We start from the raw sequence: 21403 nt of genomic DNA on the forward strand, positions 1-21403 counted from the left end.
GGGGGGGGGGGGGGGGGGCGGGTAGGGTGTGGTAAGAGATCAACCGAAGGACTTGTATGCATGCATATAAGCATAACCAATGGACACAAGACACTGGGGGGTAGGGGAGGCCGGGGAAGGTCAAGGCGGGGAGGGGAAGGAGACATATGTAATACTCTTTGTAGTACTTTAAGCAATAAAACAAAATTTTAAAAAATATACTAGCACCCTCATTCTTTCCTTCCTTCATTTCCCCCCCTTCAGAACCATTGGGGAAACCACATTTAGAACATGCTCGGTTTTTTAAAGTGTTAACTATCTTGTGTAATTTATTGAATACTGTCCTCAAAGTGAAAAACAGAATGGTTATTACACTGACTGAACTGTTTGTAATACCTGAGAGTGACCAGAAAAGTAATTCCACCTGCCACAAATTGCACTCAGAAAGAATATTTTAGCCTGGAAATATTGTATTTCTTTGTCATAGTTACTCTCTGATAAATCATTGAACTGTGCATTCATGATTTGTCTACTTTTCTGTATGGGTTTTGTATTTTACAATGAAAAAATATAAAGAGAAGAAGAATGTTCATTAACAAATTAATTGCATTTTTGACAGGTGTATGTGTATGCTTGCCTTCGCACTTACTGATGAATTAACAACTCACTGAGATAGTAGAAAAATAATAATTAGTATTTACTACTTGCCATGTTCTATGAATTATCTCAGCAATTCCTTGCAACAATCTTTTTTTTAAATATATTTTATTGATTTTTTACAGAGAGGAAGGGAGAGAGATAGAGAGTTAGAAACATCGATGAGAGAGAAACATCGATCAGCTGCCTCCTGCACATCCGCTACTGGGGATGTGCCCGCAACCCAGGTACATGCCCTTGAACGGAATCGAACCTGGGACCTTTCAGTCCGCAGGCCGACGCTCTATCCACTGAGCCAAACTGGTTCTGGCAACAACAATCTTATCATGTACATATTTTCCCCATTTTACAAGGAGAATTTTATGCAAACAGGTGGCCTACATAGAGCTCAAACCCACTGATGTTAGAAACTGTGCTAAATTCATACATGTACGTACCTCCTGCATGGATGGGAAATATTTTTCTATAAAAATGGAGGATGAACAATTTCCCATCTAAGTATATGAAATTATACATAATAGTATATATAATCATAAAAATATAATTACAGATACAATTTTTAAGCTAATTAGAGCGTTAAGTCCCATATGTAAACAATTTCTGACAGTATACTTTAAGTGGAGATAAATATATCTACTCCATAAATAATAAAAATAAAACATAATTTTTATTGGCAGTGGCCAATATTAAAATAAACCATTATTAACCGCACAGGTTATTTAGTCCAGTCTCCCACCTGGATGCCCTTTGCTCTAATCCTCTGACGAAAAGGTGTTCACTGCTCAGGAGATCAGTGACTTATTATATTTCCATGTCACTCAGATATTTATATTTTTTCTTGTGAACAATATTGTGGTGGCACCATTACAAAGAGTCTAGGGAGAAAGCCCTTGGAGAAAATTATGGCTTTGCTACTCAAGTGGGTGGGTCCTTGAGCGAGTTATTTATATCTCTGTGGTTAGGTTTTCTCAAATGAAAAATGGGGATAAAGACAGTATCACCCTCCTAGGGTTGATGCGATGATTGAGTGAATAGATATAAAAAAAATGACTAGTAGAACCATGCCTCATACATAGGTAAGTGTTGACAACACACTTGCTTTTATTATTAGTAAGAAACAGCGTGTATTAAACTTTATACGTCAGACATTGTTTTATGTGCTTTACAAAGTTTATTTCATTCAAGCTTCACAATAGCCCTTTGATGAAGTTATGCTTGTCGTCTCATTTTTAAGTTAAGACATGAGGACACAGGCAGGTTCAAAACAGGTCCAGGCTTGCACCTGATGAAGCTGGCGCTTCAACCCCAGGCAGTAGACTTTGGAGCCCTTCTTAGAACCACTCTGCCACCTTCCTGCCATTATGGAGTGGATTTTCCTGATGGGTATTAGCTCACCAATAACAATAGCCAAATAGCATTACCGGACGAATTTCTGTATGTAAATGTCTTGGCATCCTTAATAACAGCTGCAGTCAATCAGTTGAGGCCACGCTGTGTCTCAGTGGATGGAAACCACACGCCCTCACATGTCAATGCTGTGCTAGTTACATCGCTTTGGGTTTTGTTTCAATTTTCTATTTCACTCTTCAATTTCAGACTTAAGTCTGTTGTATTCCCTCCTCTAAACCCTGAAAACAAACGTCTATGACTCTTTTTGATGTGCCGAGTGCTCTGCTCTGTACTATTATCGCTATGCTCATATGCGCCAAGTCTTCTGAATTCATACTAAGATCTTGGAAGACAAGACCACGTGTTCTACATTCTAGTAGCTGCAGAGCATATACAATAGGGCTTCAGCTAATCAATAGATACTCAGTGGAAATGACACAGTTATCAATCTTCTTCACATTTTCTGCTTTAAAGGTGATCTGATTTAGGAAATCCGGAAACCATGGTTGCTAGAATGATGCCAACAAAGAATCAATACTTTCTGAATGAGGGTTCCTTTTATAAACTAAGTGTATATGGGCTTTCAGAGTATTATTATTTTTTTATTTCTGAATTCACAGTTTGGCTATAGAAGTCTCAGACTGCTCCACATCAAACTTTGAGAAGCAAGTAGGGCCTCTGGTGTACGAACAACTGGCATTCTGACCCCTCTCCGGAGAAGCCATGCTATCTTATGGAAAGATCACTCAAATGATGACACAAGCTTCCGCCACCATGAACAAAGGAAAACAAACACAGAAGCTCCACTGACGTTTGTCTTTGCTCTAAAGGCCGTATAAATGCAGTGCGTGCACAAACACATGCAAGAAAGCAAAGAAGGGGCATGCGTAATAACAGCGATTCGTTTTTGTGGCATGACAGGAGAAGGAATACATTTTTCTACCATCATTTCACCTGCCATTAATACAGTAAAATATATATATATATAAAAGAAAAGTTGGCAATGGGTCTCAGAAAACCATGGTAAAATAATAAACAAGGGACTACATATTTCCAAGTAGCTGGGATGCAACATATGTGAAGCCCCCTGAGGGTCCTGGAATGCCCAGCACAGCTTGCCCCTGGCTAGAACTCTGAATGCTTAAAGGGACATGGTGAGACAGGAAGACCGAGAGCTCACTGGGACATGAAATACAAAGCTGCAGTATGTTCTGCTAAGCGGTTTGAACTCTATTGTGAAGGTAATAACCAGTAGCTCTAAGAAGGTGAGAAAACCATTAGGATTGTAATTTCAAAATATTTAATAGCAACATGGAAATTAGGTGGAGGAGAGCAATACTGTATAGAAGAATTGCTGTGTTTTTAACGATCTAGGAGAGAAAGAAAACACCTTGAAGGAAGACAATGATAGTGAGGATGGAATAAGAGGGAAACTCAGCAAAACTTTCCAGTAGGCATTGCCTTCTGTAGTCGCTGGACCTACACTGCTGAGGATCTGAGATATCAAGGTGGATTTCCGTCTCATTCTCTTCTAGTGAAACAAACACTCCTTTTGTGGATCCCTGGACTTTTTACTGCAGAAGCCCCTAAACTTTAAAATAGACCCGGCAATGGCTTATTCCTGCCAAGCCTTAATAGGTAATAAAGGAGGACCTGCACAATTTAGGGGACTCACTTAGAGTGCTTAGGCAGCCAGACTGCAAGCTTTAAATCACCTGGCCTTTTCTTCTGCCTGCTGAATTGTGTTATGAACATGCTGTGGATGCCATATTTCAGAACACTAATTCGTACCACACTCCAGTCATAAAAATACCAAATTGAGAAAGGGATGGAGTGGGGGCGAGTAGCAGAAATCCCTCAATTAGAAAAATGGAAGCAACTGAAGGAGCCAAAAACTTTGTATTACTTAATGCCATCAAGGACTAACAGGACCATGTGTCACTTTAAAAAATAAAAATCATGGCCCTCACCAGTTTGGCTCAGTGGATAGAGCGTCAGCCTGCGGACTCAAGGGCCCCAGGTTCGATTCCGGTCAAGGGCATGTACCTTGGTTGCAGGCACATATCCAGTAGGGAGTGTGCAGGAGGCAGCTGATCTATGTTTCTCTCTCATTGATGTTTCTAACTCTCTATCCCTCTCCCTTCCTCTCTGTAAAAAAAAATCAATAAAATATATTTTAAAAAATAAAAATAAAAATCATGTATGAAGTATCAAACAGACGCTTCCACTCGCCAGATCACTGTGCACACTAACTCTAGAAGCACCGTGAGAAACGTCAGCCAGTCCATTCATTCCTCTCTTCCCAGCTCGGTAATTAAGAGAAGCAGTGTTCACTCACCATCTGCCAAATTAATGAATGGACCTGCTTATTTAGGATACACATTCTGGGATATTGGGATACAGCACCAAGTCTAAAAGTGGCATGTTCTTAGGGAAATGGTCTTTTTATTTTTTGAGGTTCATATCATCTACATCTACTTTGAGCAATGAAATAGCATTACAAATAAATATTTTTACTTTAACTTTCTTGTCATTTGAATTGCTACTTATAAAACAAAAATTAGAAATAAGAGCCTTTTAAGACAGCTCCTGGCTGCTCCTAAAAGCTGTGTCATTGGTCATTGACAACATCTGCTCTCTCGCTTGCTCCTCATGCACAGCCTGGGCTCTGAGACCCTGGGATGCTCATGCCACTCCCTGGAGCTTCGTCTTAATGAGACACGCAGTCCCCGTGCTGAGCTGTGCGAATTGGCTCATGGATGGGACCCCTCACTTGGGCTGAGATGGTGCTGTGGAGGGTGTGAGCTCTGTGGGGCCGTGATTACAAGTGAGGAAGCAGGAACTTGCCAGGTGAGGGAAGGCAGGGAGGCCAGGCTCTGGGCGAAGGCACAGCCAGGATTTCAAAGAAATGCTTTGAAAAAGAGACAGTGTGACTCTGAAGGTGAGAAAGAGACTCTTGGTGGATAAAATGGATAAAAACTACAATAAAGGGAGTGAAGCAGAGGGTGCAGCTTTCCGTGGGAACAGCAGGGCAGCACCAGCTCACCAAGAGAGGAGCAATCAGGTGGCAGGCAGCAAATCACAGCAAGTCACTTAGGAACCAGCGCGAGCCGGATCAGCAAGCCAACCTTGGAGAAGGAGTCATCCAGAAGGCCTAGAGCAGCGGTTCTCAACCTTCCTAATGCCACGGCCCTTTAGTACAGTTCCTCATGTTGTGGTGACCCCCAACCAGAAAATTATATTCGTTGCTACTTCATAGCTGTAATTTTGCTACTGTTATGAATTGTAATGTAAATATCTGATATGCAGGATGTATTTTCATTGTTACAAATTGAACATAATTAAAGCATAGTGATTAATCACAAAAACAATATGTAATTATATATGTGTTTTCCAATGGTCTTAGGCAACCCCTGTGAAAGGGTCATTCGACCCCCAAAGGGGTCGCGACCCACAGGTTGAGAACTGCTGGCCTAGAGGAAGGCAGAAGCACAGAGAGAGACAGGACAATAGGTGGCCCCTTTATGAATACATCCTAGATGACCAGGTACAATGATAAATGAACACACCATCGCCACTGAACTCTTCAAGCAAATGGTCAGGTAGGAGGAGACAGAATAATAAAAAAAATTACACCATAAATGCAAATCTGCAATTTTGATAAGTGTTATGAAAGGGAGATTCAAGATAGTGTGAGAACCCTTGAGAGAAATTTTGACCTAGTCAGGAAGGTCATGGACATATTATATTCCCAGAGAGAGTGATATTTGTGCTGAAATCAGAAGATTAGAAATTCGATAAGGATCGAACCTGGGACCCTTGAGTCCACAGGCTGATGCTCTATCCACTGAGCCAAACCGGTTAGGGCCAAATCTGCAATTTTGATAAGTGTTATGAAAGGGAGATTCAAGATAGTGTGAGAATCCTTGAGAGAAATTTTGACCTAGTCAGGAAGGTCATGGACATATTATATTCCCAGAGAGAGTGATATTTGTGCTGAAATCAGAAGATTAGAAATTCGATGGGGGGGGGGGGATAATTTTCAGTGCAGAAATGGAACACTGGGAGGTGGCCAGGACAGAGAGAGGGGTGGGCAGTGTGGTTAGAGCAGTCCAATGTTCCCGATGATATTCCACAGAGGAACCTCTCAACTGTGGCAAGAGGAAATGGAGTATAAATAAAGACCTGGAAATACGCTTAGCTGGAGAGGATGGGGAGGTGTGATGTCATCTGCCTCTTTGGTGTGACATTCCTTATTTCGAGAACCTACTCCAGCTTGCATGTCAGGAAGAGCGCAAGCTCTGTAGGTTAATGGATTTTGGTGAATTTTCTCATTGATGTCTTTACATCTCCTTTTTCACTCAACAGCAACCAGAATAGAAATGAGAGTCTACAAAAAGTTAATGCTTCCAGTAGTTGACTATGACAGCTTCTCATGGGGCAAACAGGAATGAATGAAGATATGGATTTTATTGCTCTCAGAAGATCAAATGTTGGCTTAAATTTTATCCAGCCACTTTAATGAGTGAAATACACTTTTGACGGCCTATTTTTTCCCTTTCCTTTAACAAAAATTATTGGCAATTCACAAACAGTTAACAATAAAACAAGAGAGAGAATATGGAGGAAGCCAGGTCACTGAAGCACTGTTAAAGGAACAGAGCTGTCTAAGAAAGGCATAATGGAATGGGGGGAGGGGGAACTTTCGAGGTGGAACACTATTTGTGTTTCAGTGGCTCCCTGTGGGCAGATTTCCAGGGACTCTTGCAGGCACCCCAGTAGTTGGCTCACAAGCCTTTTCCTTGCAGCACCCAGGACAGATGTTGTCTGCTTGTCCAGTGACTGATGGGTTGACCAGGTATGGCCCAGAGCACCCCAGCGCCGTAACTACAGGGAGCTACAACTACACCTTCTCCTGTGAGGTCCGGATGGATTCTAGTTTTAGAGAGGAACTTTTAACCCCCTTACAAGTTTATCCTTTCCATGCTTTTCCCCCTTAACTTTAAAATAATTTTCAAAGTTATTCTTGCCTTCTCATAGCTATTCTCCATGTAGTTATCAAAAAGGATTCTTTATATTACATTTATCTGTTCCAGTTACTGTGTAGTTTATTTCTCTTGATTGGACTCTGACTGATACAGAGCCATGGGACTTAAACCAGTCCTGATTAAAGTTAGTGGCTGTCAGGCAATTTACAGGGACATGCTATAGGGGAGAAATCAGAGTGTAAAATTAATTCAAGAGGGCAAAGAACAGTAGACAAAATCAGAAGCTCTTGGGATGCAGCCCCAGACTGTAGAATGAGCAGGGAAAACCCTCAATCAAGCCTGGGAAAGTTGAAGTCGATGTAGCTAAATCTCGGCAGATTGAAGAAGTATTCATAATTATCAAGGTTTCTCCCACTGGCAATAAGATTTCCTATATCGTAAAAGATAGACATACATACCATAGCAATTAACAACCAGAAAATAATCACCTGGGTGAAAAAATTAAATTAATCGATCTGTAGTATAAATATAAAGAAAATTATACAATGCTGTAGAAAGCATTGGCAATAAAGAAAATCTAAACCAAGTCAGGAATAGAAGTAGTGAAGCAGGTCAATCATGGGGCTTGGTGGTAAGAGCCACCTGTTGTATGTTGCTATTATTTGTCTGCCAGGTTTAACTGCAGAGCAGAAAGCTCTTCCTGGTATATGTTAACCATGCCAAAAACCCAAACTGACTTTGGTGATGTGGAATCACTCTGGTGATTTCAGAAAGACTGCGGGAGGAGAACCCAGTGGAAGATGGGGCCCTGTACAGACACACAGAGTAGAAGCTCAGCTCAGCAGTGAGCCATCAGCCCGTGGAACTTGAGGACATTCACAATCACAACTAACACATCTTCCCCTCGGGAGGACTGTCTGTTGCTAGTTTGAATGTCAAAGGCAGGACAGAAGTCTAAAGACTCCAGTGTGTGGCATTCTGGCCACTTTCTGAATTTCATTTGAAACTGAATAAATGAACGCTAGCCCATCAGCCATGCTGAGAAAATGAGAAAGTCGATTTTAATGGATTTTTTTCTACCTTGAGTCAAAAGCACTCCTAACTCCTTTTCAAAGTTTTAGATTTTTCTTTTAATTTGGAAAGCAACGTCCTTTAGTGTCATCAGTTTTCACATGTATTCAGATGGGGCTTTAAAGACACAGCAGCCTTCCTATATGATTTAAGTCTTTCATGCATGTGACTGATGCAGGCAAAGTCTGAAAATGCTCGATGCTGTGATGTGTGTCAGGAGAGACACTGTTCCCCTCGCCAATCTCCTCCTAAACTATTCACACTCTTGTCACCAGGGCCATCAACTGATCAAAAACAACCCAAGTGTTGAGTTCCAGTTAGTAACTCCACATGGATAAGCTGTGTCAAAAACAACCCTGGGGACACTTCTTACTATTTCTTTGCCTTTTTTTTTCCTTCTTCATCAACAGAGATGCGATGGAAAAAACTTTCAACAACAAGAGACCTGAGATCACACCTCAGCTCTGCTGTTCCCTTGTCCCATGACTTTGGCAACCGCCTGTCTCTCTGGCCTTTAGTTTCCCCTAAAAGTATGGGCCGTGATGCCATTTTCGCAGAGTTAGAGGAATCAAGGAGATTAAAAAATTTGGTTATAGAGATGGAAGTTTGTACCGTTTTCCTTAAAGTAAAAAAGTATATTTTTAAGTCGTTTATTTAAGAGACCTCTACTTTTTGGCCAAGAAAACAAATTTAAGGTCAATCTTAGATAATTTCATTATACAAGAGCGATAAGTCATTTGCAAAGAGTACACAAGCTACAGGCTGAAGAGTTGCTTCTCTCCTGTGGGTGGGGAAGACGGTTGCCTGAGGTCATGAGCAGGTAGAGGCTGCCTCCTTCATGGACCAGCAGGACAATGGCCATCACAGCTTTGATTCTCAGGAGCATCCTGGATGACTGGCTTGACCAGTGAGCAGCTGCAGATGCTGCCCTGACTGCCCGGTGCTGCTCTCACACAGATGCAGGCTGGGAGGTAGGCGTCCTCCCCTACATCTGCTCCCTGGCACCACAGTGGCCATTGGTTGACTGGCTGGTCACTACAGTGGCAGGTCTCTGTCCATGTGCATTAGACCGTCACGCCAGCTCCTGACGTCTCCCTCTGACGTCTCCCCTGCATTCCTCATGGTGAACTACTCTTGGACCCACTACACACTCATTGTCTGGTAAAATCCTTAGAAACTTCCAAGGAAATATAAATAACCCCCAGAGAACCAGAGAGGGCGACAACCATCCAGATGCAGCATCTAGAAAAGGCATGTCCAGGCACAAAATAAAGAAACTCTGACGGAGTGAAAGGAGCAGAGGTCCTGACTCAGTTTACATCCTCACCAGCAGGGCCCCTTGGAGGACTTAGTGGGCTGGGTGACTCTTCTGTAACATGGAAATGATAACGTCTGCTGGACAGTCAGTTTGAAGACTGACCGGGATGTTTTGCAAATCATCCAGAATAATTTCTGACACTTTGGGAGTGCTCATAGATGTTAAACCCTTTTCCATAGTTTATTGTCCAAAGAAACCTACAGTCTTTGAGGATAAGCAGAGAGACCCTGTTATAATGCAAAGTGCAAGTTACTTCACTGTAAGAACAAAGTGTTATTAGAATAGAAAAATTAGGGTCTTGGCTAGCTGGTGTGGTTGAGTGGTTGAACATCGACCTATGAATTAGGAGGTCACGATTCAATTCCTGGTCAGGGCACATGCCTTGGTTTTGGGCTCGGTCCTCAGTGTGGGGTATGCAGGAGGGAACCAATCAATGATTCTCTCTCATCTTTGATGTTTCTCTCTCTCTCTCTCTCCCTCTCTCTTCCTCTCTGAAATTAATGACTATATATTTTTAAAAAGAAAGGAAAATTAGAATCTTGAGGAATGAAGTCTCGGGGTTGAAAGAGAAAATACAGCACTGGTGAAGGGAATAGCATGAGTCAAAAGTCTGTGCATCTGTGCAGCGCAGGGAGTTTAGACAATAATATTTAGTAACTATATGTAGGGCCAAGGGGTACTAGACTTATTGGGATGGCCACTTCGTAAGCTATATAAATGTCTAATCACTATGTGGACACCTGAAACTAATATAATATTGTATGTTATTTTAGGAAAAAAACTAATGAGCAACAAAAACAAAAATGTCTGGGGTCTGGCAACACTAAGAGCACTGAGTTGCCAGGAGACAGAAATGAAGATTCTGTTTGGGTCAGCAGGGTGGGCCAGGGGTCATTGGGGGTGGGGTTAGGAAGGAGATTGGCTCCCCAAGAGATAATACCGTAAGGCGGACACAGCTGACCAGGCTCAGCCTACCCCAGAGGGGACACGACAAGCAGCAGGAGGACATGGAAAGACTGGAAAAGTGGGTTGTCTTGAGTCTCTGAGGCAAAATGTATTAAAAAGTAAATAGCTCCAAGCTCTCCATCTTTCTCAGTGACCCGGTCACTGCATTTTCGGTGTGTGACCTCTATGATTAATCTTTAATACAGTTTTGGTGAATCATATATAAATTATGCATTTCCTTTTTTTATTCCAACATAATCACATGAGTAAAACTCTCAGGTTCAAGTTTTACCATAGTGTTATATATCTAAGAATTTATCATCTTTTTTCTTTTTTTCAATTTTTCCCCCATTTCAAACCAACCCCATTGACTTTGGTGCTCATAAATTCTTCCTGTTTTATGACTTGGGAAAGGTATGCTTGATAGAATATACATATATAATTGTTCTTTGTTTTCTACTTTTCCCTTAAAAATATTCATTAAGAGAATCTTTTAGTTGCTGTTTTAGAAAAACAAAGGCCACCGCCTGCTGAGAACTGCCACATCCCAGACACTATATTTAGATTTTGACACATCACACACCCAGTTCACACACACACACACACACACACACGAAAAAAGTGAGCAAATATTTCTAAACGAATTACTCATCAGATTTTTACTTGTTATGCAAAACAGAGTGGTCTTTCTAAAGCACGAATCTAATTATTATTGTTGTTTGCAATTCTATATTCAAGATAAAAACCCAAAATTCTTGTGATGACAGAGATTCGTGACCGAGGCACTCCACCATCAAGAGCAACATCACTTAAGGTAGCAAAGCCTATTCATAGGTTCCTTAAAGGAACTGGAGGAATAAACCATTATGTAAATGATCAATAAAACTTTCTCTCATTAAGATTAACTTGTCTTGCTTCTCTTGATCCCAGCCCTGGGCATATGTTATTTCCTTTGTCTAAAATGCTCTTCACCTGCCTAATTCTGTTCCACCTGCCTAGTTCCTGTTTATCTGTAATATTTAAATCAGAGTACTCGCAGGGGCCTGCCCTGAGCTCAGAGACCACATAGAGTATGTCCCTTATGCTCAGATGTACTGGCCTCTATAATATTTACACATCTGACTATAATGACTCATTACTTATCTGCCTCCCACAGTATAAGCTTTCTGAGTAGAGAGATCTGATGTTATTCATTTCCCCCAGCACCCAGGCTCTTCTGGCTAATATGCCCCCAAGAAATATTTGTTGAATGAAAGAATCATAGATTTGTGTTTAAAAATCTTGGCCACTTACTTGCAATGCTATCTTGGAAAATTTTTTTTCTAATCCTCCATTTCACTACTATAAAATAAAATTGCTTAGATCTGTAAACAGCTCAAGTGCCCATTAGTAGATGAATGGATAAAAAAGAGCTGTGGCACATTTACACAATGGACTGCTATGCAGCTATAAAAAAGATGGATCTCTTAACCTTGAGACAGCATGGAGGGACCTGGAGGGTATTATGCTGAGTGAAACAAGCCAGTCAGAGAAAGACAAGTATTATAGGATCTCACTCATATGTGGAATCTAATGAATAAAATAATCTGACAAACAAAATAGACCCAGAGACATGGAAGTATGCAACAGACTAAAGGTTTCTCAGAGGGAAGGGGGTGAAGAGGGAAGAGATCAACCAAAGAACGTATGTGCATATATGAGTAACCCATGGACACAGACGATAGTGGGGAGAAGGCCTTGGGAGAGGACTACAGGAATGAAGAGGAAGGGGTCACTGGGGTGGGGGGGAAGGGGGTGAGTGGGGGAAAAAAGGGAGCGTGTAATACTTTCAACAATAACAATAAATTTTTAAAAAGTAAATAAAATTGCTTTTAAAACTGATTTAATGATTGAAAAACAATGTATGGGAAGTATCTGTATATGCTCAGTATATATTAGCTCCTTCTCTTTCCTGCTTATTTTTATACATCTCTGATTTGCACCGACAAAGAGAAAGTAGCTGTCTGCTTTGTAACAACACTCATCAGAAGCATTCATCCACTCTGGCTGATGCATTTTCATTGCATTCAGAATATGCACTACCTGCTGCATCCTCCATCCTAGCGGGTAAAGCATGTGTTGAAACTAATTACAGCACTTGGCCCAAAGCACAGAACGTTTCTCTCGGTTACCTTTTAATTATCTTGCCAGTTACCTTTTAATTATGACTCCGCACTAGCATACAAAGTACTGCTCCGACCTACCGGCCATGCTGATACGTGAACACTGGGATTTCCTGGAGCCAGCTGCCCTTGGCCTCTGACTTTATCACCTAGAAGCGGGGTGCGACGGTAAATACTTATCCCCTGGCTAGGGAGGTGGGTGGGAGGGTTGATTTGTAGCATTTGTGGATTTCTTTGGCATAAATATTCCCACTTTGGCCAATTTCAAGCTACCAACATGAACCCAATGAACAGAGTTGAGGAAAGATAGTCAGGAGTATCCACATGTGCTGTTTCCATAACACAGACACAGCAACCACCTCAGGAGCACACATAATGGCCGAATGAGGGAAAACAAAATATAAGTGATGAGTTCGGAGTGGCTACCAATGTTGTTTTTAATATAAATTTTAGTGAAGGTTTATATAATATACTTTTTAATCATGGCTCTGTTTACCAACCAGATTACAAAAGTCCTGAAAATTTCATAATTGGATCTTGGCTTCATTATTCTGCTCCCTAGGTCCGCAGTAAAGACTTATGGATGGTTGTTGAGAGCAATGGGAACAAATATTTAACAAGTTGGTTCTACTCTTATTCCTATGACATGTAACAGAGCAAAGAAGAGCAAGTGCTATGACTGAAGGCCCCCGCCCCAAAAGGTGAGCTTTGAGCTGCTACAGAGGGACAGAGACTGGGAATGCTCTGCAAGTTGTCAAAAGTTTTGAGACAAAAGAAAAAAAACAACAATTTAATATAAAACTACTAAGGACAACTGAAGTAGTATAATTCATGGAAATTAATAGAAAGATCAGGACTATGAAAGATGTTGCAAGAAGTCCTGACTAGGGTTCAAATACACCTGCCTTTTGTCTTTCCTGAAAGAGAACATTGGTAAATGCCTAAGGGAAGTTTATTAAAAGTTATCAAAATAAAATCACACCATACATTACAGACTGTATTTAAATGTATAAGAATACATAATCAGGAATAAATTAAGTTTAGATAAACTGCTTATAATTTAACAACCTTCATGTGCATTTGGACAAGCGATGTTATTTTAAAACTTCTGAGCTAAAAAAAAAACCTGAAGTTTTCATCTAGTTCAACTTCTTCTTATAATTGCTATAAAAACCAAGGCCCAGAAAAGGGAAACCCTTCGCCCAAGCTCACTCAGCAGCTCAGAGAGGGCACTGCACTCACTGTAGTAAGTCTCTTGATTAATAAGCATAGAATTGCCCATTTACATACATCTCAGATTTAAGATCAAATGGCTTGTCTAAGATGACATTGGAGAACACAGCTGGAGTCAAGGTGAAGGTGGAAGGTGAATAGTTTCCTTGTGATCATAAATCATCACAGACCTCATATCCCACCTTCTTTTCAGTTATGTTGCTATCTAGTTCATGTATTGCAGTGGTTCTCAACCTTCTGGCCCTTTAAATACAGCTCCTCATGTTGTGACCCAACCATAAAATTATTTTTGTTGCTACTTCATAACTGTAATGTTGCTACTGTTATGAATCGTAATGTAAATATCTGATATGCAGGATGGTCTTAGGCGACCCCTGTGAAAGGGTCGTTCCACCACCAAAGGTCGCGACCTACAGGTTGAGAACCGCTGATGTATTGCTTCTTCCATTGAACAGATATGTATTGTTCGCCTATCAAGAGCCTGAGATTAGGAAAGATTAGGAAAGAAGTCCTGAGTCGCATTCAAATAGACTTGTCTTTTCTCTTTCCTGAAAGGGAACATATGCAAATGCCTAAGGTAAGTTGATTAAAAAGAGAGCGCTACCAATTGTGACAAGAATTATCAGAGAAGGTTCCATACAGGGGTTTAATCTTTGAGATGAGTCTTAGAGAAGAAAAGTCTTGGATTGAAAGGAAGAAGACGTTCTAGAGGACAAAGATGGCAGGCAGAAAGAAACTGGGGTCTGGACAATTACGGTGCCATCCAAGGATGAGCCGGTTAGGAAATGGTGAAGAGATGGATGTGTGACTAAGGATCTGGCTAGGGGGGCGGCTGCGCAGAAACATCTCGCAGAGGACAGACTGTACAGCACCACCAAATGCAACGCGCAGGAGCCTGGGCTCTACCCGGCAGGCAATGAGAGTGATCAAAAGGTTATGAGTCTGATGGGATGCAACATTTATGAATTCCCTTAAAGACTGTATGTGAGGTGGGTATTAACAAAGTTTAGAGAAGAGAGGCAGGAAAATGCAATTAAGAGTAAAGATGAAGTATACTCCATCTAAGGAGATGGCCTGGGGATTAAGTTAAAGCAGAAGGGAAATTCTAGGGGGAGAGGGGTGTGGAAGAACAGGGAAATAGGGAGAAGTCTATTAAGGGAATATGGAGCAGTTATAGGGCAACATAGAGGAGAGAAAAAGAAAGCTGACATTTTTGGAGGTGGATAGACTTTTGAGATTCACACAGAAATAATGGCATACATCTTTTGGAAAGATAGTTTATCCAATAAATGTTTTCTAATCGTTCACTATTTCCATGCCTATTGTCTTACTGTTCTATGTACTGACTATCCCATTTTATATGAAGAATAACCCACGTGTTTGTCCCTTCAATCTGTTTTCTCTTTTCATTCCCGCAGTGAAAGTTGTCATAAGTAAAAGCCCCATCTCAACATCTGAGGTCAGGGACTAAGACAATATTCTCTTATCCACTGGGGATATTCTCAGTACCTTAAGGAATTAGCTTTCATGAGGTAACTAGTTAATTAACATTTAGTGAATTAATGAACAAGAGCAGGTGAGTAGTTGAAATAAGCTGGTCCTAAATCCATATTTTGCTTATAAAATCCTGCAGGAACATTTAATTGGAATTCATATTTCAACTGAAATTATAGATGCATAGTTAATAAATAGAGCATTTTCCCAAATCAAGAATAGAAATCCCTCCCACTGCAAGTCCAGACATCGCCGATGAAGGCACCAGAGAAGAACCCAGAGAAAGAGGCAGCAAGATCCACCCTCCACCCTCCAGTTACTGGGCAGACAGAAGCCTCCTAAGTTCCAAGTGCACATAAGAGAGTTGGCTCTGATCCAGAAAGAAGACCCAAAATGTATTGAATGTAAAAGAATGAAGTATTTGAGAGAATTTGGGCGGCGGGAAAAATAGCTGCCAGAAGTGTCAGTGCCAAGCCTATAACTCAAATTCCTGTTACACCTGCCCCTTGAGAACCTGTAAATATTTGCTAAATACAATCGCTAGATAGAGAATAAACTTGAACAGCTTCTCTCTCGAACCTCACTCAAAACGAGATGCTCCCCTTGTTCACTTCATAGGGTCCTGACCATGCCATACAGCAGCCTGGTGCCAAGTCCCCCAATCCAGTGATCACAAGCATTCTCAATCTTTTCCTCACAACTTTGTTCTGATGGAAAACAATATATTTGTGAAAGCTACCACACTTATTGTCACCAGCCCCTTCAGTTATAAACCGCACCGCATCACTTAGAACTATAAAGCAAGGGATGCTTAATAATGTAAAGAGAAAAAAAGGCACTTGAATAGGGAGCTCACCACTGATTTTTTACAGCCAGAGCATCTGAGCCCCAGAACACTCTGTTTCATAAGTAAGAATGTGATTAATCAGAAGCTCTGCATTTTAATTTTCAGGGCACCTCCCAGTGCACCATCATGTTAAATTACCATTTCACCAAGAGGCGTTGCATGGATTAAATATGTAGGAGCCTGAGGTCTTTAGGAAGATTAGCTGAAATTTCTGAACTTAAAATAACTCCTGTTATCAAAGCATATGCCTTTGTATGAAAGTTTCTCTCCAATTATTTAAAAGTGAATAATGTGTAAAAGTTTCCAAGTTTCCCAGGCACATGTCCCTCATGCATAAAGTGTTCTTTAGTTATATGGGTGTATGTTTGTATGTATTCCACTCGTGTTTTATGGAAATAATAAATACCTCCTGTAAGATGAACACTTTCTTAAAGGCATTCAGGTTACATGACAGAGCTCTGCACGGTCCGGCATGCTTCCTTCTAGGCCGGGTGAACACCAGCGCTCTGCCTAGGAAATAGCCTGTCACTGCAGCCGTGACTTGCCCTGAGTTCTTGGATTCAGCACCCGTATCATCCATCCCGTTATAGCTCTTCCATACCTCACTTCTTGATTTTTTCCCTCCAACTCGGCTTCACCATTTCAATGTATAATCCATAACCTTCCCTGGTCCTTCTAGTTTAAGATGTGATGCGTGTCCCTGACATTAATTAATTTGCCTCCACAGGACTTTATCTCTTTATTGATTGATTGATTGATTGATTCAACAAAAGTGAGTGTATGCCTATATGTTCATCAAGGAGAAGGGAGAGGGTTAATGGGATACCACCCCTCTCCTCAAGTTCCTCCCTGTAGAGAAGACTTGCATGTAAACATAATTATCTACTGCATTATTGGCGATACAATTAGGTTCCAATGCTCCCTCATGGTAGCAAATTTCAGGAGATCATCTCCTCCTCCAGGGAAGAGCAACAGACAGTCTTTATCTGAGAAGTGACATTTGAGCGGAACTTTGAAGACCAAGTAAGAACTTTCCAAACTCAAAAGCAATTACCCAGGGTGTCCTGGGTAGGGAAAAGTATGGACCAAGGCATCAAAGAGTGGAAGTTGTGTATCTTGATTCTGAACAGGGAAACTTAAGAGTATCCTTCGCTTTCTCCTCTGAGAAAAGTACTGACAATGAAAGAACCCTGCTCTCGGGGAATCTGTGGCTGATCAGGTGTTAATTATGTGAACCAGACCTACAAAGAGGCACCATGCACTGGACAGAGAGCCTCATAAAGCCTTGGTGGTGACCATGACAACTGTACGTGTCTCCCAATCCCTTTCCCGCGGCCATGTCATTGCTGGCATGTGGCTCTCAGCTCGGAGTTCTTACCACCCTCACCTCCATGTTTGAAATTTGGCCCATCCTTCAAACACTTCAAATGCCAGCTTCTCTAAGAAAACTTACCAGTTCCCTCAGATGAGCGGGGTCACCCCGCCTCCTGACATCTAAGTCTAGTTCATTTGTCTCCCTCATGACTTTTCCCTTTACCAGCCTTTACTGCAGTTAGTGGTTTAATTGTTGTCATTGCCTATATTAGAATCCACGTTTCTGATGGATAGGAGGAAACCTTCAGCTTCGTGAAACTTTATAGTTGAACATGATGCTAAAGATCATCTCGTCAGGTCCCACCTATTCATAGATGAAAACTCGAGAACAAGACAGAGTGCAGAAAAAACCCCAAACCCAGTTATCCCCATCCTATCACTCACCATGATGCCTCTCCCTGTCTCCTGCATGGGCGAGAAGGCCCTCAACACACCATTTTGAAATTGTAAGTGAATACTCAATGATTAACTGATTCCTATAAAGAGATATGGATGGTAGGAAATGGACTCCATTCTGTACTTACCACCTCTCTTCCCATTAACACAGACAACAGAAACCAGACCAATTTCATTACAGTATCTATGGTAATATTTTTAAGTACCAGAGAGCATCAAATAATCAATTGAGCACCTAATTGTGCCAGGCACACAGTAGCTGGTGAATTAGGTTTATCATCTCATTCACTTCTCATCACGACCCTGCAAGTGGAGTGATTATTTCCATTTTACACTCAAATAAACAGAAGCTTAGAACGATTAAGCAAATAAGCAAAAATGGACTTGCCCATTCCCTGAGCTCCATCACTCTTCCATCTCTCTCCTGCTTACTTGTGCAGAACTGGGTGTGGAAGGGAGGCTAAATGAACATGGCAGGTGACCTCGCAGAAATGTGTTCAGACAATACACTGAGAGCCATCTGGGAGGTCCAGGTGCCCAGGGGCTCTTAGGAGAGGATCAGCAGCAGTTTGTCCCTCGTGCATGGGAGGAGCGAGAGGCAAATCTGTGAGAGGCTCATTCTGACAAGCTGGAGAGGATGCCATCCTATCTATAACTATCAAGAGATGTTCCAGAGATGCTGGATCTAACCAGCACTCCATGAAACGGAGGGCAAAAGGAAGTGATGAAAGGATGAGCATGACTTTGCTCTGAATATCATAATTATGATCAGTTCTATGACTCTCTGTTCTTGGATTTCCCAGGAGTCATTCCCAGTAACTGTGCATTTGTGTGACAGGCCTCTTCTTAAGGTGGACAAGTAGACTTTTTCCTGAAGAGGCTGTGATCCACTCGCTCTTTCTACCCTCCTAGTTCTTGCCAGTTGGGGAGGTTGTAGCACTGCTGCTTGAACTCAGAAGAACACTGCATTAAGGTAGAAGCTTTTGCTGAGAAAGAGAAGCACTGAACTGGAAGACAGAACTCACTAGACTTAGTGTCAAAAGGAGACCATGGTGGAAGCTGGACAACTGGCACATTGCTTAACCTCTCCGTGCCTCAGTTTGCTTGTCTTTAAAATGGGTTTTATAATGCTGACTTCACAAGATAGCCTGAGGAAAGTGCCTTGCATATTGCTTAGTGCACTGCTTTCTAATAAAACTGAAATTAGTTTTAATAATGTATTTTATTTAATCCAATGTGTCCAAAATATTATCTTTTTTATCAGGCAATTTTGGCAAGGGAACTTATATAACAGTCTGTATTTTTTTTAATGTATTCTTTATTGATTTCAGGGAGAGGAGGGGAGAGGGAAAGAGAGATAGAAACATCAGTGATGAGAGAGAATCACATACCCTCTACTGGGGATCAAGCCAAAACCCGGGCATGTGCCCTGACCTGGAATCTGACTGGAATCTAACCATGACCTCCTGGTTCATAGGTTGACATTCAACCACTGAGCCACACTGGCCAGGCCAAAATCTTATTATTTTTATGTATAATCACTAGAAACATTGTACTCCATTTCCCAGACCCATACATGAGAAGTGTTTATGGTAACGGTCTGGACAGCACATTCCATAATCTTAGTGGCACTGTCACACATAGGTTTGAAATTGAATTTTCACCAAGTCAATGCGTACAGCTGATGTCCTCAATCTCCTGCCTTTTCCAGGGCCATCAGTAACGTTCCAGTCGTCTCCCCCTGTGATCACAATTCTTTGTCACCTGGAGGCTTCCCCGTGATAGTTCTAACATTGGTTTCCAGTTAGGATTTTAGTTAAAAGTAAAAACAATACAAACAAACACACAACAAGACCAAATCATCCTGGGAGAGTCTGTGAAGCAGACGCCCTGACCAGCACAGCAGCCTGTGAGGGGCAGGTGGGCACGGGAGGAGGATTCGCCATGAAGACCTTGCTCCGTGAGAACCTGCCTGATGTCCCCAGAACCACCCAGCCACACAGGCAACAGGAATTCTGCCACATTTTGACAAAAGATTAAACTGGCTGATTCTAATGTAGTGTGTAGATACTGAAAAATGTGGTAACCTCTTCAATATTTCCATCCCAAATGCACAAAGAGAAAGGGGTGACAAATGGAACTGTCACGTGGAGATGATTTATAGGGAACCCCCTGTCTAGCTACTGCCACCCCCCCTTTCAATCCAGGAGACAAGAGGGCTTCACATCAGGGCAGAAGATGAGACAACACCCCCATGTGGAGGTCAGACACTGAAAATGACAAATTAGTGCTCAGATGATGAAAACAGCGGCTTGATGAATGGATCAGAAGCATGTTTGCTATCTCTGTGAGGAGTGATGTAGAAAGTTCAGTTCACTTTGGTTTAAATTATGAACGCGCCGAACCAGTTTGGCTCAGTGGATAGAGCGTCGGCCTGCGGACTCAAGGGTCCCGGGGTCGATTCTGGTCAAGGGCATGTACCTTGGTTGCAGGTGCATCCCCACTTGGGGGTGTGCAGGAGGCAGCTGATCAATGTTTCTCTCTCATCGATGTTTCTAGCTCTCTATTCCTCTCCCTTCTTCTCTGTAAAAAATCAATAAAATATATTTAAAAATAAATAAATAAATAAATAAATTATGAACGAAAGACCTAATGCTTTCCTTAATAAATAAACACTGAATGAAAATCAACTTTCAATTCCAAATGATGGTTACACTGAAATGGCAGTGGGGAGGGTCCCACAGGATGGAGAAAGAGAAGATCTGAGTGATAGAAAGACAGATGGAAACAGAAAAATAACTAAAGTCATAACATTTTAAACCCACAGACAGGTTTATGTTCACATGTGTTTATATTTAGTTGTGCTTTTAATTGTATGTGTTTATATTTATATGTCTACATATATGTGGACATATAAACACATGCAATTAAAAGCATACACACACACACACACACACACACACATAGTTTTTGTTTGTTTGCTTTGTGTTTAACCTCCTAGAGCAGTGATTCTCAACCTTCCTAATGCCTCGACCCTTTAATACAGTTCCTCATGTTGTGGTGACTCCCAATTTCATTGTTACAAATTGAACATAATTAAAGCATAGTGATTAATCACAAAAACAATATGTAATTATATATGTGTTTTCTGATGGTCTTAGGCAACCCCTGTGAAAGTTGTCATTCGACCCCCAAAAGGGTCGCGACCCACAGGTTGAGAACCGCTGTCCTAGAGGGATAGATCTAGGAGATGACGGGAGAGTTTCAGCTTCAAAAACACGGAGTGTTCTCACATCCCCTGGGCTCGGATGTCCATGTCCATACCCCTCGTGGAACATTTTTACTCTCTCTAGATCTCATCAATTCTTCCTTCTCTAAACTTCCATTACACTTAGGATCTCATACATGCAAGGCATTTTCATCAGTTACCATATTCCATGGAACCTAAGATACTAGTCATTGTAAATTCCACTATTATTTTATTTACCCCAAAGAAAGAAAACCCCTGGCTATTAAACTATATGATTTCTTTGTCTTTATACCTGACAAA

This window comes from Myotis lucifugus, unplaced genomic scaffold (genome assembly GCF_000147115.1).
Source record: "Myotis lucifugus unplaced genomic scaffold, Myoluc2.0 scaffold_165, whole genome shotgun sequence".
Taxonomy (NCBI): Eukaryota; Metazoa; Chordata; class Mammalia; order Chiroptera; family Vespertilionidae; genus Myotis; species Myotis lucifugus.